Consider the following 26,500-nt stretch of genomic DNA (forward strand, 5'->3'; position numbering starts at 1 on the left):
CTAGCGGGGATGCTAAAAAAAGCTTCCTGAAACAGATACTGTAACAGAGGAGCTGTCCATGATTGCAGTTTCATACCATGCATTTAAAAAATGAGTACACATCAGTGTACAGCAGGGGTGGGCAACAGGTGGCCCGCGAGCCAAAACCGGTTCACAAGTGTTTTTTTTTGTAACCGAAGTGTATGTGGGGTAGGGTTTTTATTTTGATAAAAAACAGGAATTCAGTTTAAAATTAGTTTAATTTACAAAATCCGTTCACCAAGTATTCCCACAAATAAAAAAAGACATGTAATCGTGTCTCAATGGAATCAAGATGAGTGTTATTTTGAAATATAGTTATTTTCAATTTGACGTGTACACATTATTAAAGTTATGTTTCAGACCCCCGATTATCCACTCCGACCAAAATTGTTCCTCGGCTGAATCTTGTTGCCTACCCCGGGTGTACACTGTACATCATCATAGTGTAACAATTTGTGCCATTGATAACAGACACACAGCCGGCTTAGCCAGAAACATGAATATACAGAAGCTCCTCCATCCTATTCTACGAACTAGTGGTTTTGACCCTGCCCAGTGAGGATGCAGTCAGTGTGTCTGTGGCCTGGGCCATCGCGCTATATCACCCCCTTTGCTCTCTCTCCCCCTATTTACTCTTTTTAACAACTCTCTCCCTTCCTCTCCTCTCTGTCTCCCCCCTCCTTTCTCTTCATCTCCACTCCCCTCTCAATGCAATGTGTGGTGAGTGCAGTTGGTGGGACCCTGGCTCCCTCTCCCCTCCTCCCCCCTCCCAGCCTCTAGGGGTGGGTACTGGTCGGGGCCCTGGCTACCTCTCTGTCTAGCAGCCGAGCCGGCCGGCTTCGTTACTGCTCTGGAACCAGCTGTGTGTGCTGTGTAAACAAGCCCGGGATCTGACCTCACATCATTAATCCCACCGCAGTATCGCCCCATGCCTCCATCTCTTTCTCTCTTTCTATTGCTCGGTAGCTTTCTCAACTCTCTCGCTGTATCTCTCTCTTTCTTACCTGTCTCTCTGTCTCTTTGTGTCTATCTCTCTCTCTCCCTCGCCCTCTCTGTCAATTAAACTTTGAGGTGCTTTATTGGCATATTATGCATTATGAAAATGCTCGTCGAACATCTCATTCCAAAATCATGGGCATTAATATGGAGTTGGTCCCACCTTTGCTGCTATACAGCCTCTACTCTTCTGAGAAGGCTTTTCATTTTCCTGAGTGGTGCAGTGGTCGAAGGCACTGCATCTCAGTGCTAGAGGCATCACTACAGACACCCTGATTCGAATCCAGACTGTATCACAACCGGCCATGATTGGGAGTCCCATAGGGCGGTGCACATCCGGGTTTGACCAATGTAGGCTGTCATTGTAAATAAGAATTTGTTCTTAACTGATTTGCCTAGTTAAATAAATAAAAAATTGATGTTGGAACATTGCTGCCGGGAGTTCCATTCAGCCACAAGAGCATTAGTGAGGTCAGGCACTGAAGTTGGGCAATTAGGCCTGGCTCATAGTCTGTGTTCCAATTCATCCCAAAGGTGTTCGATGGGGTTGAAGTCAGGCCACTATACAGGCCACTATACAGGCCAGTCAAGTTCTTCCACACCAATCTAAATAAACAATTTTGGTATGGAACTCGCTTTGTGTACGGGGGTTTTGTCATGCTGAAATAGGAAAGGGCCTTCCCTAAACTGTTGCTACAAAGTTGTAAACGTAGAATCGTCTAGAATGTCATTGTCTGCTGTAGCGTTAAGATTTCCCTTCACTGGATCTAAGGGGCCTAGCCCAAACCATGAAAAACAGACCCAGACTATTTTTCCTCGTCCACCAAACTTTACAGTTGGCACTATGCATTCGGGCAGGAAGCGTTCTCCTGGCAACCGCCTAACCCAGATTCGTCTGTCAGACTGCCAGATGGTGAAGCGTGATTCATCACTCCAGAGAACGCGTGTCCACTGCTCCAGAGTCCAATGGCGGTGAGCTTTACACCATGCCAGCCGACGCTTGGAATTACACATGGTGATCTTAGGCTTGTGTGCAGCTGCTTGGCCAGGGAAACCCATTTCATGAAGCTTCCGACAAACAGTGCTTGAGCTGATGTTGCTTTCAGTGCCAGTTTGTAACTCGGTAGGGAGTGTTGCAACAAAGGACAGACAATTTTTACGAGCTACTTCAGCATTCGGCTGTCCCGTTTTGTGAGCCTGTGTGGCCTACCACTTCACGGCTGAGCCGTTGTTGTTCCTAGATGTTTCCACTTCAGCTCTAGCAGGGCAGAAATGTGATGAAACAACTTGTTGGAAAGGTGGAATCCTATGACGGTGCCATGTTGAAAGTCACTGAGCACTTCAGTAAGGCCATTCTACTGCCAATGTTTGTCTATGGAGATTACATGGCTGTGTGCTCGATTGTATACACCTGTTGGCAGTGGATGTGGCTGAAATAGCCAAATCCATTCATTTGAAGGGGTGTCTACATACGTTTGCATATACAGTGGGGCAAAAAAGTATTTAGTCAGCCACCAATTGTCCAAGTTCTCCCACTTTATTTTGTTTTCCTCCATGCAGATCTCCTCTAGAGCAGTGATGTTTTGGGGCTGTTGCTGGGCAACACGGACTTTCAACTCCCTCCAAAGATTTTCTATGGAGTTGAGATCTGGAGACTGGCTAGGCCACTCCAGGACCTTGAAATGCTTCTTACGAAGCCACTCCTTCGTTGCCCGGGCGGTGTGATTGGGATCATTGTCATGCTGAAAGACCCAGCCACGTTTCATCTTCAATGCCCTTGCTGATGGAAGTTGTTTTCACTCAAAATCTCACGATACATGGCCCCATTCATTCTTTCCTTTACACGGATCAGTCGTCCTGGTCCCTTTGTAGGAAAAAAACAGCCCCAAAGCATGATGCTTTCACCCCCATCACCCCCATTCTTCACCATATGGTGTTCTTTGGATTCAACTCAGCATTCTTTGTCCTCCAAACACGACAAGTTGAGTTTTTACCAAAAAGTTATATTTTGGTTTCATCTGACCATATGACATTCTCCCAATCTTCTTCTGGATCATCCAAATGCTCTCTAGTAAACTTCAGACGGGCCTGGACATGTACTGGCTTAAGCAGGGGGACACGTCTGGCACTGCAGGATTTGAATCCCTGGCGGCATAGTGTGTTACTGATGGTAGGCTTTGTTACTTTGGTCCCAGCTCTCTGCAGGTCATTCACTAGGTCCCCCCATGTGGTTCTGGGATTTTTGCTCACTGTTCTTGTGATCATTTTGACCCCATGGGGTGAGATCTTGCGTGGAGCCCCAGATCGAGGAAGATTATCAATGGTCTTGTATGTCTTCCATTTCCTAATAATTGCTCCCACAGTTGATTTCTTCAAACCAAGCTGCTTACCTATTGCAGATTCAGTCTTCCCAGCCTGGTGCAGGTCTACAATTTTGTTTCTGGTGTCCTTTGACAGCTCTTTGGTCTTGGCCATAGTGGAGTTTGGAGTGTGACTGTTTGAGGTTGTGGACAGGTGTCTTTTATACTGATAACAAGTTCAAACAGGTTCTATTAATACAGGTAACAAGTGGAATATTACCGAAGGTGACTCCCCTTCTTGTTCGGGCGGCGCTCGGCAGTCGTCGTCGCCGGTCTACTAGCTATCGCCGATCCGTAGTTCTGTGTTCGTTTAGTTCTGTCTAATTGGTAGCACCTGTTTCTTGTTTGGTCGTTAGGATAGGGTTATAGTCTGTTCAGCCCGCTTCTGTTTCGTGCGGGCTTGTTCTCCTGTTTTCTTGTTTGAGTGTATTTTTGTTGGCATTTGGGTTTCACGCTGTCCGTTTATATTTCTGTTCATTTGTGTTTCCACTTTTGATCATGTTATGTTTCCGGGACATTAAAGCGTGCTGTTTTTCCCACATCTTTTGCTCTCTGCGCCTGACTCCACACCTCTTCACTCATTTACTCGTAACAGGAGCCTCTTAAAGAAGAAGTTACAGGTCTGTGAGAGCCAGAAATCTTGCTTGTTTGTTGGTGACCAAAAACTTATTTTCCACCATAATTTGCACATAAATTCATTAAAAATCCTACAATGTGATTTTCTGGATTTCTTTCCCTCGTTTTGTCTGTCATAGTTGAAGTGTACCTATGATGAAAATTACAGGCCTCTCTCATCTTTTTAAGTGGGAGAACTTGCACAATTGGTGGCTTGACTAAATACTTTTTTGCCCCAATGTATAGTGTTCATCCTCCTTCTCCCCACAAGCAAAGACAGACATAATCAGGCCTGGATACTGTATCTCAGCTTCTAACTCACCAGGCTAGTAGGTTACATAGCAAAGAACAGAACACACCTTGACAAGACATGTTGGAGTTTCATCTCTACTAATCATAATTAGCACACACATACAAACACACCTATGCACACACACACACACTAGATAATATATATCTTAGCTAACAAACAGCAGCCTCAGGTGGATAGGATGAACTGATGCAGTGGCAGTGGGTCCCTATATTGCCACAAGATTTTTGAAAGCAATTTAAATTAGCTTTAAATGAGCTGTAAAGTCACAGTCTGGTATTAGTTTGCTGCTGACAGATAGGTGTATGTCAGAGCCTGCGGCTCAAGTGGCTCAATATCACAGACTAAGGACAAGCTAACAGTGGAGCTGACACTTAATGTGAAAGACTGTTGGGAAGACAGCCACAGTGTGTGTGTGTGTCTGTGTGTGTGTGCGTGCTGTGATTGTGTCTTGTTTTCAGGCTGAGGACAAACCTCCATGCATGACCTGGGTTAGACTTTCTGCTCGTCACCTGCCTGACCCCAGAGTGGCAATGGTACGTGTGGGTGAGGCTAGGGCAAGAGAGAGAGCATAGCGTGATAAACACCCTATTGCAGATTAGCGTGAAATAGACACATTTTCTTCATAACGCATATGTGTCCAGTAGGCCTACATCCTTCATAAAGAATTGCAATTTGTCAGTACTAACTTTAGCTAGATAGCTAATGTTAGCTAAGCTAGGGGTTAAGGTTAGGGGTTAAGGTTAGGGTTAAGCTTAGGGTAATTGGTAGGGGTTAATGTTAGGTAACATGATAGCTAAGTAGTTAAATGGTTAAGTTTAGGGTTAGCTAACATGCTAGCTAAGTATTTTAAAAGTAGTAAGCATTTGCTAAGTGGCTAATTATCTAAACTTCTAAAGTTGTCCATCATAATTTGAAAATGCAATGTTTGGTTTGCTGGACCTTTGCGTTATACCCCCCTGACCAAACTCCCATCAATCGTTTCTGTTTCAGTCAGAATCAATATCGGCCCCTTAATATGTCGTTAGAAGTCGCTAGATTACGTTTTGCCGCAACGAGGTCACAGCACCAATTTGGCTTACTTCCCACAACTGCGATCCCAGACGTAGCGCTTTTGCCCCCTTGTCCTTCTCTGCCTATATATGCTGCGTTGCTGTTGCGTCTGCTGCACAGACAGCTTCTCCCACTCTCCTTTGCAACATTATTGAATGGGAAAAGTCGCTAAATGCTATCAAAACCTCAGAAATCCTTGGTGTCAAAACTCCCCAAAGGCAGCATGAAAAGTAGCTGAATTTGTCGCTAGCCTCTTTACCAATAAAAGTTAAATATAGCAACACTATTGGCAACAATGTGTCTGTAACTAATTTTGCATAAGTAATTTGTGTCTAACTGTGATAGTGGGTTGACATGAGTGGAGGAAGCTGTGAGTGGAGGTCAAATGATGTCGATGCAACACGAGACAAGACAAGGAGTTTAGTACACACACACTTTGGAGTATAGAGTATGCACAGACACACTAACACATGTGCCAACAGAGACACACACACTCACAAGCACAAAGGCACACACGTACACGCGCACACACACATACACACTATAGATCAGATCAATCCAGTTATCAACTCAGAGAGAGAGAGAGAGAGAGAGAGAGAGAGAGAGAGAGAGAGAGAGAGAGAGAGAGAGAGAGAGAGAGAGAGAGAGAGAGAGAGAGAGAGAGAGAGAGGAGAGAGAGAACGGGAGAGAGAGAGAACGGGAGAGAGAGAGAACGGGAGAGGGAGAGAACGGGAGAGGGAGAGAACGGGAGAGGGAGAGAGAGAGAACGGGAGAGGGAGAGAGAGAGAACGGGAGAGGGAGAGAGAGAGAACGGGAGAGAGAGAGAGAAAGAGAAAGAGAGAGGTGAGACGGAGGCAAATAAGGAAGAAACTGAAAAGAGAGATTGACTGAGAGAACAGTCCAACAAACAGATCAAATGAGAGAGGGGTTAGAAGAAGAAAAAGGTGTAATGAAGTTTTGAAGGGAAGACATGAGTGTTTGAGAATCAACTGCCAAGCCTATCAGACTCCAGGGGGTCTCAGGGGAGAGGGAGAATGCTCCAAACCTCTTTTCCCTTTTGCTTTCACAGCTCTTTTAATGGGAGCCGACAGAGTGCCACGCTGGTATAATGGGAATTCACAGAAAGCGGAGAAAACTCTACAGGCAACAAGAACAAAGGAAGAGTTGAAACACAACACTATCAACAATTAAACATACTTCTCTGATCCTTCTCTGATCCTGAGAGAATCTCCGAAAGAGAGTGTTACTCATCAACTTTGAACTTTGAACAACTTGTGAATACCACAGATACAACAGATTGCTGGTGTGGATGGAAAAGATAGTGAGTAAACCTTGTGAGTGACAGACTTGCGAGGTCCCTAGTTAACAAACACCTGCATATGAAACTAATGCCAGTGTGCTGCTGACAGTGTAGCTTCCTCCACTGTCCCTGTCCCATACCGAGCTCAATCTAGTGATCCTCTGCTCACAAACACATGTGACCGCCCTCCTTGACAACGTACCAACCGATTGAGCTATACAAAAAGATCCAATTGGATAATACCATCGGCGCCATTTAAAGATAGCTGTGGAGTGAGCTTACAGTACGTTCTTAACTCCTTTACACGTACCCTTTTCACATTACTGAGCCGAGCCTAGCTGAACTGTGTTGGTCAACTGTGTTCCTCTATTGGTCAATAGAGGAACATATCCAAGCTAGTACAGACAGCCAGGGTCTGAGAGTTCTAAGGGTGAAGGCAAAAACAACTTTCTTCCATGGGCATCAGAGAGCTGGATTAATATGCTGCTAGTTTCTTTCTGATTCAAATTGTAAATAATGTGCTGTTGATTACAGTATATGGATCCTAACTTGTACTTTTGCGTCACAAGGCAAATGTTGCTTTTACTCACCCCAAAAACCTAGGTAACCATTTTTGATTGATACCGGCCCAGAGTCAATATCATCACATTGCTTTCTGCAAGTATGTTTGATAGTTTCTTTCAGTAAGCGGTGACGATGTTTGCTGCAATTTGAAAATGTTCCGCATAATATTTCCAAAATTGTTCCAACTGATTGTACTCGTGTTTCCAATTTATTAGGTGGCAAATATGTTTAACAAATTCCTTTTGGCGCCATCGACAAAGGCTGAGATTCTAAAAAGTATCTTCATTATCAACACAAAGCTATTTACTTTCTATCAGGACCCTTAAATTTACAAGAACTTCAAACTCTTGTGCAAGAGAACTACAACTCAGTCAGATCAGGAGTGACCCGAATGGCTTTGGATGACTGTTGTCCTCTCGTCAATGGATGTCTGACGATGCGATCAGTCCGTCTAGCAGAGGGTACGGGAGCTACCTGGCAATACCATTCCCTTTAATTGAGTGCTCGGAGAGGTCGATGCATTTTTTTCCAGCACTGCCACTGAGGTTAAGCAATGTACCACATTACAAGGATCGATACCTTGGGGTTGGCCAAGCGCAAAAAAAATATATATCAACTCTATTTACTGAGTATATCCTAGTGGCGGCCATTACTCCGGACAGAGAGGGCTAACGTTATACGGAGGGGGTGATATATCGCAGGAGATGATCGATGACAATATGGCCGCCGCTATAATGCCTGATGGAGTGTGATGGTGGGCTTTGGCTCGCTATTCAGTACCTGTGAAAAATGTGGCAATCTCTCCATCAGAGCCAACTATTAGATACTGCATTGATTGTTTGAGGAGTGCTATTAGAGTGATGGGACAGGCAGAGAGAAGGCCATTGGTCTGAATGTGGCGTAGTCAGTCGAAACGAAAACAAATTCAATAGGCCATTATCAGCCTTAGCCAAGCCTTAAACAAAACAAAAAATGTCACAGAAGATGAATGCCCTTGGCACAGAAAAAGTCACCCATCTCATTTAGGCTTGTATTTAAGAGGCCTCACCTCTATTTCCAGTATTCATACGGGCATCATCCACAGGGCAAACATATAGAAATGTACATGTCAACTCCCTCACTCTCTTTTGAAACCATCGAGCACACAACATTCTGAGAACCATGTTTCTTAGAACTGGAACATTCAAATTGCCATCGATAAAATGCAATTGTGTTCGTTTTCCGTAGTTTATGCCTGCCCATACCATAACCCCACTCTGTTCCCAATGTTGACATCAGCAAACCGCTTGCCTTCACAACACCATACACGCTGTCTGCCATCTGCCCGGTACAGTTGAAACTGGGATTCATCCGTGAAAACCACACTTGTCCAGTATGCCAGTGGCCATCAAAGGTGAGCATTTGCCGACTGAAGTCGTTTACTACGCCAAACTGCAGTCAGGTCAAGACCCTGGTGAGGACGTCGATCAAGCAGACGAGCTTCCCTGAGAGGAGTTTCTGACAGTTTGTGTAGAAATTCTTCAGTTGTGCAAACTCACAGTTTCATCAGCTTTCCAGCTGGCTGGTCTCAGACAAACCTAAAAGTGAAGAAGCCGATGTGGAGGTCCTAGGCTGGTGTGGTTACATGTGGTCTGCGGTCATATTTTCAAGCATGGTGGTGGCTGCATCATGTTATGGGTATGCTTATCATCGGCAAGGACTAGGGATTTATTTAGGATAAAAATAATCGGAATAGAGCTTAGCGCAGGCAAAATCCTAGAGGAAAACCTGGTTCAGTATGCTTTCCAACAGACACTGTGTTGTGTCTTTGGCATCATTAAATTGAAGACTGTTATTTTATCAAATCAATTCTCTGTAAATATTATTCTGTGATTAAACTAATCATGTAAATGTAATTAACTAGGAAGTAAAGGGCACCAAGGAAAATCTTCAGATTACAAAGTTATAATTTTCCTAATATAACTTTTCAGATATTTTAATATCTGACCAATTAGTCTTCTAATTAATGAATCATTCTTTACCTCACATTAGTCTCATTCCAAACATCGAAAGTTGTTGGTTATCTGCACGAACCCAGTCTTTCCTATGAATCATCCATACATCAATTGTCTTTTAATCATTTATTTATTAACTAACTAAATAATCACAGAAATGCATAAACAAACAACAATATATATGGTTACAAGGAAATGATAGGGGATGTGGATGTGGACTGAGAGGGCTGGGAAAGAGACGAGACACTAAGTTGATAATTATAATAATTGAAATGCTAATTCTTTGCACATGAATGCTCACTCATGCGGGAATAATTGCAATCAATGTATATATATTCACACTCAGTGTGTCATCATGATCTCTGTTGGAATCGTACGTCTTTCTGTTGGAAAGTTTATCTGAACTTCTATTTGCCCCCCTGGAGTCTTTCGTGGTTGGAATGGATACTTCAGAGTCCCATTCAGAAATGTTCTTATAGAATAGATGTTTCGGTGGTTGTCGGCCTTCGCATAGAAGATTTGTTCTTATTCTGTCAGTATCGATAGTCTCAGAGTTGAAATATTTCCACCAGTGTAGCCAATGCTTCACGTGGTTTGGTTAGGAAATCAACAATCGTTACATCCTTAGCTCCCTCAGATGACGGAGGAATGCATGGTCTCTACTCAAACCTTAGCCATCTCGGTAATCGAGGTACGCATGGTCTCAAGTGGGCTTCTCCAGGTGGGGTTTATATTTCTCTCTCTATACTGCATAAGGGAGAGAGTCTCCTCCAGGAATTTACGACCTGAGATAACAGAACCTGGGTGTAAGAGGGAGAGAGGGGGAAGGCACTTGCTATACCCAAAGAGGGCCACGTCATGACAACTGGCAGACAAATGGACCTTTCAGGAGGACAATAACCCAAAACACAAGGCCAAATATACACTGGAGTTGTTTACAATGAAGACATTGAATGTTCCTTAGTGGCCTAGTTACAGTTTGGATTTAAATTGGATTGAAAATCGATGGCAAGACTTGAAAATGTCTGTCCAGCAATGATCAACAACCAACTTGACAGAGCTTACATTTTTTACTAATAATGTGCAAATAGTGTACAATCCAGGTGTGTAAAGCTCTTAGATACTTACCCAGAAAGACTCACAGCTGTAATCACTGCCAAAGATTATTCTAACCTGTATTGGCTCAGGGGTGTTAATACCTAAAATTTCTAAAAACATATTTTCACCTTGTCAATATGGGGTATTGTGTGTAGATGTGTGAGAGAAAAAAACATCCACTTAATCCATTTGGAATTCAGTCTGTAACACAACAAAATGTTCAATAAGTCAAGCAGAAATTGTCAGCATCAACAAAACTCTCTCTACCCACTAGCTTGTTGAGTGTGTTCAGGTGTGCTGGCCACACCCACTAATTGGCCACACCTGATCTTAATGTGTGCTTGTTTCATTTTAAATTAGGTCTGTTTGAATAGAGAACGGGATCGGTGTCCCTTCCACGGGACGGTTGAGCTAATGTTGGCTAATAAGATTTGGAAGTAACAAGAACATTTCCCAGGACATAGACATATCTGATATTGGCAGAAAGCTTAGATTCTTGTTAATCTAACTGCACTGTCCAATTTACAGTAGCTATTACAGTGACATAATACCATACTATTGTTTGAGGAGAGTGCACAATTTTGAATATTAAAAGTAATTAATAAACAAATTAGGCACATTTGCGCAGTCTTGATACAACATTTTGAACAGAAATGCAATGTTTCAGTGGATCAGTCTAAAACGTTGCACCTATACTACTGCCATCTAGTGGACAAAATCTAAATTGCACCTGGGCTGGAATAATACATTATGGTCTTTCTATTGCATTTCAAAGATAATGGTACAAAAGAAAATACAAAAGAACGGTTGGTTTTGTCTTTGTATTATCTTTAACCAGATCTATTGTGTTATATTCTCCCACATCCCTCCCACATTTCCACAAACTGCAAAGTGTTTCCTTTCAAATGGACCAAGAATTTGCATATCCTTGCTTCAGGGCCTGAGCTACAGGCAGTTAGATTTGGTTGGGTCATTTTTGGCGAAATGTTTTACAAAAGGGGCGGATCCTTCAGAGGATTTATTAATATGAGTTAAAAAAAATATGGCATGCTAGCTCTATCCTTGTACACAGTGGACTAATTTCATGGATAGAGAACAAGGTTTGCATGATTAATGCCTAAGAAATTACCGGTCAGGAAACTCATGGCTTCATTCCCAGAACCAATGAGAAATCAAGAATTTACGTTCCCACAACTTCAAAGGAACCAAATATGCTAGCTGGGATTCTTCTTGCTCTAACATTTGGTAAACACTACAATACATGACACAGACTTTTGATTTTTTTGTCGACATGAGTAAGAGGGCAGATAACAGTGAGAGAGAGAGAGAGAGAGAGAGAGAGAGAGAGAGAGAGAGAGAGAGAGAGAGAGAGAGAGAGAGAGAGAGAGAGAGAGAGAGAGAGAGAGAGAGAGAGAGAGAGAGAGAGAGAGTAAATGTGTGTGAGGGAGGGAGGTAGGTAAATTAGGCTTTATCACCACAGGAGGTTGGTGGTAATTTAATTGGGGAGGAAGGGCTTGTGGTAATGGCTGGAATTAGTAGAATGGTATCAAATAGATGGTTTCCATGTGTTTGATGCCATTCCATTTGCTCCGTTCCAGCAATTATTATGAGACGTCCTCCCTCTGCAGCCTCCACTGTATATCACATTCAACACATTGTGAGTATCCAAGAGAATATTTCCTATTGAGATGCACAACTTTCCCCCTGTGCTCCTTCCAGCTGTTCGTATGAACAGTCATTTATTTTAATAAAGCGTGTGTGATCTCCTGTGGGGAGAAAGATAATGTGGACAGGCAATGCACATCTGCAGCCTAAATAAGAATCCTTGATATTTAACTAGACCCCAGAGGGGACAGCGCACAGGCAGCCAAGGACTAAGCTGGCCTCAATAACCAGAACATTAATAATCATTCAAATGAGATCCAAAAATGTTAGGGTACCCTCCTGATTCTTTGTGACCTCTGACCTCACTGATAAAACTCCTGGTTCGTGTTCATTTGGCACCAAACAAAACAGGGAGTGACTTTTGAAGTTGCCTTTCGAACGGTTATTTTCGTTGCCTGTTGCAAATCGTGCTGCAAAATGTTTTATTCATTGCATATCCTAATGAATCCAACCCTGCTGGCTAGCTAAGATAACTAGCCTAATATTAACCACATTTCAAGTCCAATACAAGTCCAATAGTAATTAGTTCCCAAAAGGAAAACCACTTATCTTGTCTGCGACCAGGAAGAAACATGGTCTATCTTTCGAAAAAGCACAGTCAGATGAGAGCAGGATCTAAGATAATTATATTTAATAACAGAGTCTACTGACCGTGCGTCAATCTAAGTAACATAATAAAAAAATCCCCATAAAAATCTGTCAGTTTAAACTAGAGATATCCTTTTTTGCATGAGCTGCATCTCAATCCATTGCATCCGCCTATGTCGGCCTATTCGCATCTGCGGTGGAAGGTGGCCGAGCTACAGCGCAGTTTTTACAGACCATGAGACAACCCGAAAAATGAAAACCTCTGTACTGTTTAGCAAACCATAACATGACGCCTCTCTGGAAAGAGGAGACTCTCACGAACACGATGGTGTTCTCTGTTTTGCTATACGACCCCCACAAACCCCACAGGGCTCGTCTGAAGTCGGTAACGCTGTCTGTAGTGTCCGAACCGTTTGGGCTACACACTAATATGACCCCACTGTGGAAAGGGGAGACTCTGACGAACACGATTATCCATTTTGCTCAACGACTCCCATATGGGACTTGTCTGAAGGTAATCCATACAAATGAATGGAAGCATGGAGGTAGTTTTGTGCCAACAAAAATAAAGGGTTAAATATGTGTCAAATATATTATTATTTTCTGAAGTTTCTTACATCTCCTAGATATAGGACAGATGGTTCAAAAACATATTCCTTATTATTATTTGTTTACATTTATGAATGGGCTATAACTTTGATACCTAAAGGGGCCTTAAAATCCAAAATCCCTGCATGGTATGACCATCTTTAAACAATTGATTTATTAAATATAATTATCTAACCATTTTACTGTCTTTTTTGCCATTATGAACGTGTTATTCAATGTGTTTCTGTAGGCTATAGTAGTAAAGGCCAACTTAAATATTTATTAAATCATTTCGATACCTAAAGGGGTCCTCATTCAAAATCTAACATTGATTAAATTGGGATTTTTGACAACAAGTTACCATTTTACATTGAATACATAATATTTGCACTCAAGAAAGAAGACACTCGATTTGAAGTCAAAAACCATTTTCCAACTGAAACGTTGGATGATTCTGTGTGGGAGGAGATCAAAAATGTGCTAGCATCTGCTTGACGTTCGCCAAGCAGATCTGTCTGGCATTTCAAAAGATGTTCTATGGGAGCGTATCAGTGCTGTTGACATCTTTGCGTCATCAGTGATGATGTTAATCACAGACAGAGAAAGCGAGAGAGACAGACAGACAGACAGGCAGGGTTGTCACATACAGGGAGGACAGAGGACGAGCCTGCTTATAATGCAGTTTGTTCTCAGTGCTTTATCAGTCAATCTCTGTTATCTTGTATTGGACAGGCAGTGGGGGTAAGAGGATCTGATAGACCTGTCTGTTTTCAAACTGATTATCAGACAATCTGTTTCCTGACTAGTTATCAGACTTTTTGACTGATAGCCAATCAACAACACTGAATGTGTTATCGGGAGATTTTGCGTGTACAGCTAATACTGCTGGTGATACATTTTGTTATGTTATTGTCAGGGCATTTGAAATTGTGTTTCACCACTTTTGTGTGCATTATTCTTGCTGACTCCTTACCAGGTCTCCATTACAAAAGAGGTTTCAACTCAAGCGATCTAACTATTTAAATTAAGGTTAAATAATAAATATGATTGACAATGAGGTAACATTTTTTCTTATTTGTCTATTGCTGTGGGTTAGATAGGGTAAAGACAAACAGAAATAGTGGGCTGTTGCCAGAGTAACAGAGAGTGCTCTCGCTGGAAGACAAAAATATCTGATGCCAAATCAGTATGCTGATCACAGCAGCCACACGGTCACCTGATCTGAAAGAAGCTGTGTAATGTTTCTCGTTGAAAATACAGAGGTCTTATTTTTGACCAAATCACCTAATGTGTCATGTATAACACTGGAAGCTAAAACTGAGGTTGATATATATGACAAGGTACAATAAACCACTCTTTGTCAACTTCTCAGAAGCAACAAAACATAAAAACTGGTTGTGTATACCCACATAGCCATTTTGTAACAAAGGTAATTGGAAGGCAGTAACAACAGACAAAACAAGATCACACTGGATAAATAGGCTTTGCTTTAATCCAGGTTTGCAATTGTCTCACTATCTCATACACCTGGAGACAATGACTTTTAGGAAAACAATTTCCTTGCATATATACACTGAGTGTACAAACCATTAGTGTACCAGTGTAACCAGGTGAATCCAGGTAAAAGATATGATCCCTTATTCATGTCACTTCAATCAGTGTAGATGAAGGGGAGGAGAAAGGTTAAAGAAGGATTTTTAAGCATTGAGACATGGATTGTGTATAGGTGCCATTCAGAGGGTGAATGGACAAGACGTACTCTCTTTGAACAGAGTATGGTAGTACTGTAGGTGCCAGGCGCACCGGTTTGGGTGTCAAGAACTTCAGCGATGGTGTGTTTTTCACGTTCAACAGTTTCCAGTGTGTATCAAGAATGGTTCACAACCCAAAGGACATCCAGCCAACGTGACATAACTGTGGGAAGCATTGAAGTCAACATGGGCCAGCATCCCTGTGGAACGTTTTCGACACCTTGCAGAGTCCATGTCCCGACAAACTGAGGCTGTCCTGAGGGCAAAAGGGGGTGCAACTCAATATTAGGAAGGTGCTCCTCATGTTTTGCACTCTCATTGCACTTGCCATTCCGAAGACGCTTTTATCCAAAGTCGAAATGTTCACATTAGTGGTCCAAGCTGGTATCGAAACCCACGACCCTGCCGTTGTTAGCACCATGCTATTCCCAATGGAGCCACACAGGGCCACCTTGGGTTTATGCTTTACAACAGCTTATGATAATGTCTGCATTACATCTGCAACCATGCTTATGGAAGTGTTTGAATGTGCAACTTCAATTTGCTTCTGTACCCATGCTTGGTGGTACCGGTACAGCAGTCAGAGAAAGATTAGCCCTGATGTCCATCGCTAATTATTTAATTAATGCCTGGCTGGCTAGCATGGTTGGAAGCTGGGTATTGATGTCCCTCTGATGTACACTGGTGTGGTGATGGGGTGCCAGGCTAATGGGATCCGAACATCGGATTTGATAGGAGGGGGAGCTTGAACCTGTGCCAGAGGAAGCGAGCGCTACACAAACAAAAGGGCTAACAAATGACCGGCTCATTAGTGAGGCCCCCAGAGTGGGACCGTGACACACACACACACACACACACACACACACACACACACACACACACACACACACACACACACACACACACACACACACACACACACACACACACACACACACACACACACACACACACACACACACACACACAGGCTTTGTACACAGGAAAAGTGGAGCACACAGAGGAGCCCCTGGCAAATCACAAGCTCTGTTCAATTGGCTACTTAACACATCCAGAGTAGACTAGGGAGCTAGCCTAGCACTGTGCTGTGCCTTGGATAATACCACTCTATAGAACATAAGAGAGCCTTTGCAAACAACACTTGCAAGCTGGTTCATCTGAACTTAAACAAGGCTAACGATGGCGGTTAGACACAAAGTCGAGGCTCAGCTGGAGCATTAGCAATGATTTCTTTGAATCTGGCTGTGAAACCCCTAGCCAGCCCCCAGGTGGTTTACACCATGCCCAATCTCTGTTCACTACCCCAGAACTGACCAGGGGGAGTTGGGACGAGTCGATGAACAATCTTTACCAGCATTTTACCGGCTGATGCCCTCCCATTATCTCAATAATGCATGGAGTTTGTGTGGACTGTCTGTCACTCAGGCCCTGCAGTCATTACTGGCAAATAACATGCTGACTACACTGTTGATTTTGTCCATCCACACAAGATACGATCAGGACACGCAGGTTGAAATATCAAAACGAACTCTGAACATGGGGACAGTTCGAAACACATGAAACATTCATGGAAATGTTGATAGCTAGTTTGCTGTTGCTAGTTAATTTGTCCTAGGATATAAATATTAGGTTGTTATTTTACCTGAAATGCAAAATATCCCTTTCCTTTCAAGGATCTTTGTAGAATTTGGACCAATTTTGAGTCACACAAAATCTTGTGTTACTCTATGTAACCCTCTCACCACAGGCTCAGATAAATCAATACACTATGTATGGTGAAAAGGACACTCTCTGTATATGTTAAACCTGGTGTGACTTAACTTGCTTTGGAAAAACCAGAGAACCCAGAGTTTTTACCTACAGAATGTTTATATGAATGATACACTTGCATACAATCTGCAATACACATGACACAATACAATTTTAAGACAGCCTAAACCTGAACCTAAACCCGGGTGCTAAACTACAAATGTTTGTTGGCGCTGTTGGAGTGGCAAAAAAATATTAGGCTAACACACGGTTTCTTAGAAACTCCTTGAAACCAACAGTTCCAAGGCCGTTGCCTATTTGGAATCTAATTAGCAGAAAGTGCCCTGTATGCATCCGAAAACTGTCCTGACATTTAAAGTAACAGTGCATAATAATTTAACCAACATAGGCCCAACAGGGCAGGCTGTAGTAAAACATAGAGTTTATGTAATAAAAACAAATCTGATTAAATGTATACAAAGTATACAAAATATACATCCACATATTATTATTATTATTTAACCATAGTTCCAAATACACGTTGTAACAGGGTATTATATCTACTCTGACAATGAATCCACAGATAAATGGGGAAACCTAGTTAGTTTCGAGTAATCTCTACTCCTTCAGTCTTCTTCTGTGGGCTTTATGTGGTGGTTGGCAACCAACTTTAAGGTGCATTACCACCAACAACTGGACTGGAGTGTAGTTCAGCTTTCAATCACACGCATAGGTATATGCTCCTAAAAACCAATGAGGAGAAGGGAGAGGCGGGACTTGCAGTTTGGATGGAGGCTGGAGACCAAGCAAACTTATAACCCCTGGCTTGTCAAGCAAAATTCAAAGACTGGAGGTATGAAACTAGCAAAATAGTAGGTGGAATGTACAGTAACATCCTCTGCCTCCAACATAAAAAAAAGCAACAAAGAACCCTCAGAAAAAAAGGGTTTTGAACATGCCCGAACCGAGGCCCATTTAGTGGCAGCAAGCATTGTAGACAAGGCTAAAGAGGACACCTTAACACAGGTTGTAGTTAAAACTCAAAATAAAAGCACAGACACTACAGCCCAAGTCTTCAGAACAGCTTACAAGGAGGCTCAACGTCACATGCCCACTCACGGTTTTGAGCAAGAACTTGACTGTCAGGAGTTAAATGGACTTGATGGGGAGAATTCTCCATTCCAATGTTGCCTGCTCCAACATACAGCAAAAAATGTAACTATTTGAAAGAATAGTACAGTGCTCTCCCAAAATCAGCCTAATGCTCGATGAGGCGCCTAGTTTGAATAAAAAGAGTGCTTTGATTGTATACATCAGACTTGAACAGCCATATATGGATGTACCAGAAAATATTTTTTGTTGATCTTGTGGAACTGGAGGATTTATTTGTTGGGGGAATTGTCCATAATCTGTTATCTGCATTAGATGGTGTAAAGTTCACAGGGCTTTCTCTCCAAAACCCTAATTGGAATCACGTGTGATTGTGCGTCTGTCATGCTGGGACGCACGAGTGGAGTAGCAACAAGGCTCCAGGCCCTCTTCCTTAATATAACTGTTTGGCACTGCTCGGCACACAGGCTTGAGCTCACAGTAGGAGATGTGGTAAAAAAAGATGGGAGCTATTAATCATTTAAAAATAATGATGGACAAGCTATATAAGCTTTATAGAGTATCCAACAAAAATGAAGCTGAGGAAGTGCACAGAAAGTTTAGACATTCAGCTGTGCAAAATCGGCAGGATGTTGGACACTAGATGGGTGCCATCCAGTTTTAGAACTGTAGAGTCTGTGTGGAAAAATTACCCGGCTCTTCACAAGCATTTCATCACAGCAGCTGAGGAAGCCTCCCGCGACGGTGTATCCCGTCAGAGGTATAGTGGGCTTGCCATGTGCATATCCTCGCATAAGGTTTGTTAACAATCTAGGCCTTATGTGTGATGCACTTCGAGAACTATCTGAACTGTCACTCGAGCTCCAAAATAGAGACTGCACACAGGACAGTCACCAGGGAAGCGAGGGTGTTCAGTGCAATTTGTATTTATTTTACTAGGCAAGTCAGTTAAGAACAAATTCTTATTTTCAATGATGGCCTAGGAACAGTGGGTTAACTGCCTGTTCAGGGGCAGAACGACAGATGTTGTACTTTGTCAGCTCAGGAATTTGAACTTGCAACCTTTCGGTTACTAGGCTACCCTGCCGCCCCAATTGCAGAGCAGTAACTCAGCCAGAGAGGGATTCAGGAGAACTCTTTGCAAGGAGTCTGAATGGTGGAAGACCTAGTGACAGTCCTTAATCAGAGTGAGTTTTTCAAGAGTTTGGCGAGGAACATGGAGGCTGGCTGCTGACGGGCTGCTCCTGGGGCTGGCTGAGGGTCAATCTCATCCTTTTCTTCCAACTCATTGTCAGACTCCGAGTTGACAGAGACATGATCCTCATATTCTGAAAATTAGCTTCTCTCTCTGTAAAAAGTATTTCTAAGGCCCACTATAAGGAGCCACACATGCAAAGCTATTTATTTGTTGTGTCCCTCCCCCAATTTGCACCTGGCTGGGTGTGGGAGAATAATGATTTAAAAAAATAAATAATGTATCGAAATAATTGAATGTACTGTAACATTGTGCAGGTTGGAGCAAGACATTGTGTACTTTCACACACTACAAAGGGTAAAGAGTGCGATAAAAGCAGGAGACACGCAGACAGGCAGGGAGACAGACAGGTCATTGGTGCTATGTTGAAACAGTAGGCCCAGGGAGGAGGATGACAGAGTGAAGGCACACAGCAAACATTTTTTGTTCCATTTTTTCACCTACACACACACTTTTCCACACTTTTATTACCCTTGGGTCCAGTGGACCCGGACACCACAAACTGCATGTAATATAAATGTGTAGGAGGGTGCACAGTGTGCAATCAATGAAAATGTGTTCTTTTACATGTCCTTCACAGAAAATGAGCCCATGTGTGCAACTTCGGTTTGTGCCTCTACTCTACTGCTCTATGCCACTATGGAAATGTGATTATATGAATGCAATGCTTTATTATAAAGGAGTTTGTAAAATCTTCACTCATTCCAGTAACTCAGAACTCCCCAGGTCAACCCCTCTCATGCTCACTGTTTGTTCTGACACCTCCCAATTTACAAATTAATCACTGGGTACCAGTTATCCCAATTTGAACTCAGAGTTGACCAAAGTTACCTTGGTAACTCCTCAAACCTGATTCGTAGTATAGGGCTCTGGACATGTAGTCTGTTGATGATTGGTTCAGGGCCAACATCAGATTGGCATGACATCTTTAGGAGGAAGAAATCAGAGTGGACCCAATTATAGTTGGCATAAGAGAACTTTCACTGTGTGAATGTGCACACACAAAACACACACATTTTAAATACTTAAATCCACCAATAAAAATAACATTAAAAAAGGATTCAAACATTTCAAAGGTCCCTGTATGCATGGACACTCAAGGATACGGAAAACGCATCCTTCTCCAAACAGCTAGGCTGCCAACGACAGCTGAAACAGAGCAGTACCTAGCCAACTGCTTTGCCCTAGTCTTTCTCAGGCCCGCAATCTGGAGACCACACACTGCAAGCCTGCGTACGTGGCCGAGACTGCCAAATATCAGCGCCATCAGCTTGCACCTACACGCGAGGTTGTCCAAGCGTGCCACAAGGGGCTTGTATTTAAAAAAAACTTGTCTGCAAAGGCCTGCTCCACGTAGCCGTCAAATGAGCAGCCCACTTCCACAATGAGCACCTACCACTGGCCTCCCCCCACAACGTTTGTCACACAGGAAAACACATAATCAACATCAAACCAGCTTCATCTTACACAATAATGTTTATGGATGTGTGCTGTTGGTGAGACTGCCTGTCTCACCTTACTGACTATCAGGTCATTAAGGCAGTCATGTCAAGCAATTAACAAATCATTGTATGAACAGCAACCATTCACAACATCGGCTCCATTACATTTGACTCATGTAGAAAACAAAATGGATCATGGTTTCAAATGTACCAGAGTGCAAGGTATTATGTTGTTGGTAGAACTTTCAGCCTCTCAAAAATGTTTTCTTGCCTAAGATCATTATTTGGAAACGGTATATTGATGATATGTTTGTTCTATGGAGGGGTGATGCAAAACAGCTCCAGGCGTTCCATGCTTTTCTTAACTCCTGTTCTGAGCATCTGAGATTTACTATGTAATCTGATACACGTCAAATCAGTTTTCTTGATCTTCTGATCTTGTGTGAAGATAATGTTCTATACACTGATCTTTACAGGAAACCGACTGATCGTAACAGTTCGTTGAGGGCTGATAGTTGTCAACCACTTCCCTTGAAAAAATAGTTTGCCCTACAGCCAATTCTGACTAATCAAAATCATTTGTAAAAAACAATTAGATTTCGACAGAAATATGGCTAAGACGCAAAGAAAATTCAAGGAGAGGGGGTACAAAAATAGTCAGATTAATACTGCCATTGAGAAAATTCTAAACAAAACGAGACATGACCTTTTTCGAGGTCACTCTCACAAAAATAAGCACTCTTGCATTCAAACTACCCGCTATTCAAAGTGCTCTGAACAAATTAAGAAAATTGTTCACAAACAGTATCATACATTCTAAGATCCCGTTGATAGTAATATGTTTTCGGACCTTCCCTTGGCCGTATTCTCGCGGGGCAGAAACCTCAGAGATCAATTGGTAAACTCTGATTTACCACCCAAGATATCCCTGCACAACATCTATTCGTGCCCCTACTGGATGGAAACTACAAGTGTAACGGCTGTGCTCAATGCAATGGCACTTATATATGTAGATCATTCAAACACCCACAAACAGGAAACACAGATCCAAATCAAAGGTGTTATTTACGTGTTCCACTAAGGCGGTTAATTATCTTATAACTTGTCCTTGTGGTAAAAATGATGTGGGTAAAACAAAGCACGAATTAATAGTACGTATCTCGGAGCATCGTAGCACCATTAGGTGCAAAAACTCGACTTACCCAGTTGCGGCCCACTTTTTGGAAGAAAACCATTCGATTCCGTTTCTATGTTATATTGACATCGAACATGTCACCCTCCCTAGGAGAGGGGGTGACTTTGACTATTTATTGTTAAAACGAGAGGCTGCCTGGATCTTTAATTTAAAGACCCTTGCTCCCTTCGGTCTCAACGTAGACTTTGATCTGAAGCCATTCTTGTGATTTTTGATATTGTAAATGTTTGTAGGCCTATGTATCCAAATTGTATCTATGATCGTACGCTATCCATTTATGTTTTTTGTATGCTATTTTAATATATGAGAATTAACCAGTGATATCAGGCCACACCCGACCATGATTAGACACCTGTGTCTCTCTTTTGACATTATATAAATGAGTCATCTCGCAGTGTTTGTCATTATACCCTGATGAAGACAGATTGTCTGTCGAAACGTTGGACATAAATACTTTTGCATCTGAGCTCCTAGAGTGTGCGGCTCTCCTTTATCTTTTAAGTGTTCTACTCCGCTAGCCAGCACCTCGCCTAAATAGATGTGAGTTTCTTTCGCCTCTAGAAATTTCAGCCTCGCCTTAACAGTAAAGGTGAGTATGTCCTTGCCAATGGCAGCATTCTGGAACATGGAATGGGAGAGTGGTCATCACAGTCCAGAGCAGCGAATTTCCCCTGAAGCCTCAGGCCAGTCCAGTGCTGCAGTAGCTGCATCTGTCTGATATCGAGGAGTGTTGTCCTGGATGTAGGATGAGATGTTCCATCATGGGTGACAGAAGCCGTCACAACAACACAGGGGTCTGCCACAATTGCATCAGAGGCAGTCACTGGCTCGGTTTGTGTTAATCTGAGCTGCATTCCAGTCTTCTTGCACAGGTTGTTGAGATCCGGCCAGTCTGACCAGACTCCAAAGCCCACAGCACAAGTGTCCTGTTTTCCATTGGCCCTCCTCCTGAAGCCCAGGAAGTTGTCCTCAGTGGCCTTCTTCCTCCTTAATATTTCAGGAGGGGAGCACCGAAGGGTCTCCCGTCCCGATGTTTTGCATAAAAGATGCCGTTCAGAATAACCGCCAATCTATTCAATTCCCTGGATCCCCAGAGGAGATCAAGTTTGTTTTCTCTTGGAGCAGTTTAGTGTTCAGGTTTTTTTGAAGGCTCTTTCTTGAGTCTGAAATTGTCTCCATTCATGTTGCGACAGCTGATATTCATACTCTGAGAAATCTGGCCTGCTATCTCCACCCGCCAGGTGAAATGGGACAAGCCACATCTGTACCGAAAGTGTCCAAAACATCATCGTACCTTTACTGCATTAACGGTGGCAGTTACAACGGGTGTTGTATTGGTAAATAACCATGTTTTGGCACTGAGCTGGGAAAGGAAAACCTAGTCAGTTGCACAACAGAAGGCATTCAACCGAAATGTGTCTTCTGCATTCATCCCAACCATCTCTTCCATTCCAGCCATTACAATGAGCCTGTCCTCCTATAGCTCCTCCCACCAGCCTCCACTGATATCTAAGCATACCTCTTGAGCTGTCTGTATCCTCTTGACTGGTGGTTCTAAATATGCTTCTCTGTATCTCTGCTAAAATCTGGGTAAACGATTGAAAGGAATGTAAGTCTTATTCAGTACATTTAGTAATTGCTTGCTCTTCTAAAGTCGAGCAACCTTGCCAGCAGACGTGCCGGCTAAGACGAGCTACTCCAACTTGATTGTGTGTAGTATTACAGAGAAACAACAAAACATGTTTGTTTAATTCCTCAAGAAGGAAACAAAAGACTACATAGCTTGATTAAATTAATTGACAAAAATCCCTCCTGTGTGTCCTGCCCATTCCCAGCAGCTAAAATGAAATGAAACGCTGTGTGTGTCACTCAACACGCCCTCTACTCAATGTCTAGCATCTTGCCTAGCATATCTTTGCTCCATGTAGGAACCACTTACTAGAGAAAATATGAGGACTCTTTGCCTGGTCCGGTCAGTCTGCCCCCTGAACAGTGGCAATAGGGAGAGAAGTGTAAGGAACTGGTATAGATCTGGTACAGATAATTATGAATTCAGTTTAGTACTTAGTTAAGACTTAAGTTAGTAATTCATTTAACACACTCACACACATGCCTGTGTGCTGACAGGCTCTTTCATCATAGTCTGTTTTGATTGAGCTCTGTCACTCTTTAATGAACAGGTATTGTATCAGGAAAGATACCGGAAGCTATTCATACCTATATCCAAGAATGCCTGGGTGAAAAGATTGTGATCCACTGCAATAACAATATAACTTTTTAATGACAAACAAACCATTGTTTGGCAATGAAAATTCCCAGCTAAATTGGAAGCTGTCTCTATGGATGTAAAAATAACTCTACCCCCATATTTACACAGGCAATCAGTAGACATATTTTGTCTGACCCAAGAGTCTAAAAGCATCTGATTATACAGCATAAACTTGAAAACTAACTTCAGAGCATCTATTTGATGTGGAAGAAGGTGAGGACCAAGGTGCAGCGTGGTACGTGTTCATACTTTTATTAATGGAACTGAACACTGATTAACAAAACAAAGAGAACAACTGAAACAGTTCTGTCTGGTGCAGACACAAAAACAGAAAGCAACTACTCACAAAACCCATGTGGGCAAGAGCTACCTAAGTATGGTTCTCAATCAGAGACAACGATAGACAGCTGTCACTGATTGAGAACAATACACGGCCAAAAACAAAGAAATACAAAAACATAGAAAAAGGAACATAGAATGTCCACCCTAGTCACACCCTGGGCTAACCAAAATGTGTGGACTCCGGACGCAAAACCTGACTCTAAAGGGAAGGGTCCGGGTGGGCCTTCTTTACGGCGGAGGCTCTGGTACCGATTGCCGAACGGTAACAGGGAGAACAGCCTATGGCTAGGGTGGCTGATGTCTTTGGCAATTTTTCAGCCCTTCCTATGACACCGCCAGGAATGTGTTGGACCATCCGCACCACCCTCTGTAGCGTTTTGAGGTCGAGGGCGGTGCAGTTGCTGTCACGTATGCTCTCTCTCCGGCACTCCAGGTCGCCATGCTCCCACACCTCAGACAGATCGACAGGTTCCCGCACCTTAGGTGACCGGTCTACTCCTGATCTCCGGGATCGTCATCTTGGTCTGCGTCCTGCAGCTGGAGCCGCGCGTCAGGGAGGGGGTACTGTCACGTGTGCTCCCTCTCCGGCCTCTAGATCACCAGGCTGCTCGTTAGGGCGCAGATCTGTCACCATTGTGACGTGCATCAGCGCATAATGACGCTCCCCTGTCATCCATCACCTCCTTGATTACCTGCCCTATATATGCCACTCCCTTTGGTTTATTTCCCAGTCGTCAGTGTTTCCGTTTCATTTTCCTGTCTGTGAGTTGTTCGTGTTTCTTGTTTTGTTCAATTTCTTTTATTTATTAAATTATTCACTCCCTGAACTTGCTTCCCGACTCCCAGCGCACATGTTACAGTTGCCATACCAAGCAGTAATGCAGCCAGTCAAGGTGCTCTCATTGGTGCAGCTGTAGAACCTTTTTAAGATCTGAGGGCAATGCCAAATATTTTCAGCCTCTTAAGGGAGAAGAACCGCTGTCGTGCCATTTTCATGACTCTGTATGTATGTGTGGACCATGTCCTTAGGGATGTGGACACCAAGGAACTTGAAGCTCTCGACCCACTCCACCACAGCCCCGTTGATGTAGATGGGGCATACTCGCCTGCCTGCTTCTTGTAGTCCACAATCAGCTCCTTGGTCTAAATTACATTGAGGGAGAAGCTGTTGTCCTGGCACCACACTTGCCAGGTCTCTGACCTCCTCCCTGTAGACTGTCTCATCATAGTCGGTGATCAGGGGTCCCTGGGTTGAGGATGCTCTGATGAGGACATAACTGCTGAAACGTGCTAGCCTGCCCGGTCACAAATAAATGTTCTTGAATTTGGGATTTCATTTGTTGAGGGTCAGCGTGGCAGTGTTGTTGTCTACCCTCAGCAACTGGGGACGGCTTGTTCAGGATCCAGTCGCAGAGGAAGGTGTTCAGTCCCAGGTTCCTGAGCTTGGTGTTGAGTTTGGAGGGTACTATGGTGTTGAATGCTGAGCTGTAGTCAATCAACAGCATTCTCTCATAGGTATTGTTCTTGACCAGGTGGTAGAGAGTAGTGGGAAGTGCAATTAAGATTGTGTTATCTGTGGATCTGCGAATTGGAGTGGGTCCAGGGTGTCTGGAATGATGGTGTTGATATGTGATATGACCAGCCTTTCAAAGCACTTCATGATTACAGATGTGAGTGCTATGGGACGATAATAATTTTGGCAGGTTACCTTGGAGTTCTTGGGAACAGGGACAATTTGGTGGTCAGCTTGAAACAGGTTGGGATTACAGACTTGGACTATGAGAGTGACATTAAGTGACACCGAAGAGACCCGAACATGTTTCCACTACCTTCAGAGCAGAAAACAGTATAGTATATACTGTTCTACCCGCCCAGTCACAGTCCAGTACCTTAATGTTGTCCACTAAAACCTGTCTTTAGCAGCAGAAAACATACACATTAGGCAAAAAGTACCATTCCAACTACAAGGACTGTTTTTGATGTCAACAAAGTCCAGATACTCACTGACTGGAAGGCGGTAGATAGAGGAAAGCTTTTAGGTGTATATTTGAAGTAAAAACTACCGCTGTAAACATGACGGCTCTTTGAAGTGCTTGTTGATATTCCTCTGGCCAACTTTTAACAGAGCCATGTTCCACAACAACATTTCTGGCCCAGAAATGTCAACCTGACAAAATGAGACAGGGGGCTTGTGAAAATGTTTACGGTTGATCGTTCAAGAATCTTGCACAACAC

The 26,500-nt window shown here is 43.0% G+C and overlaps 1 protein-coding gene across 3 annotated transcripts in view; it reads right to left on the bottom strand.

The window, feature by feature from the left end:
* LOC124031876 (kazrin-A-like) overlaps positions 1 to 26,500 on the bottom strand; it is a 211,314-nt gene that overhangs the window by 124,839 nt on the left and 59,975 nt on the right. The gene's annotated exons all lie outside the window — the stretch shown is intronic.

This window comes from Oncorhynchus gorbuscha, linkage group LG03 (genome assembly GCF_021184085.1).
Source record: "Oncorhynchus gorbuscha isolate QuinsamMale2020 ecotype Even-year linkage group LG03, OgorEven_v1.0, whole genome shotgun sequence".
NCBI classification, from domain to species: Eukaryota; Metazoa; Chordata; class Actinopteri; order Salmoniformes; family Salmonidae; genus Oncorhynchus; species Oncorhynchus gorbuscha.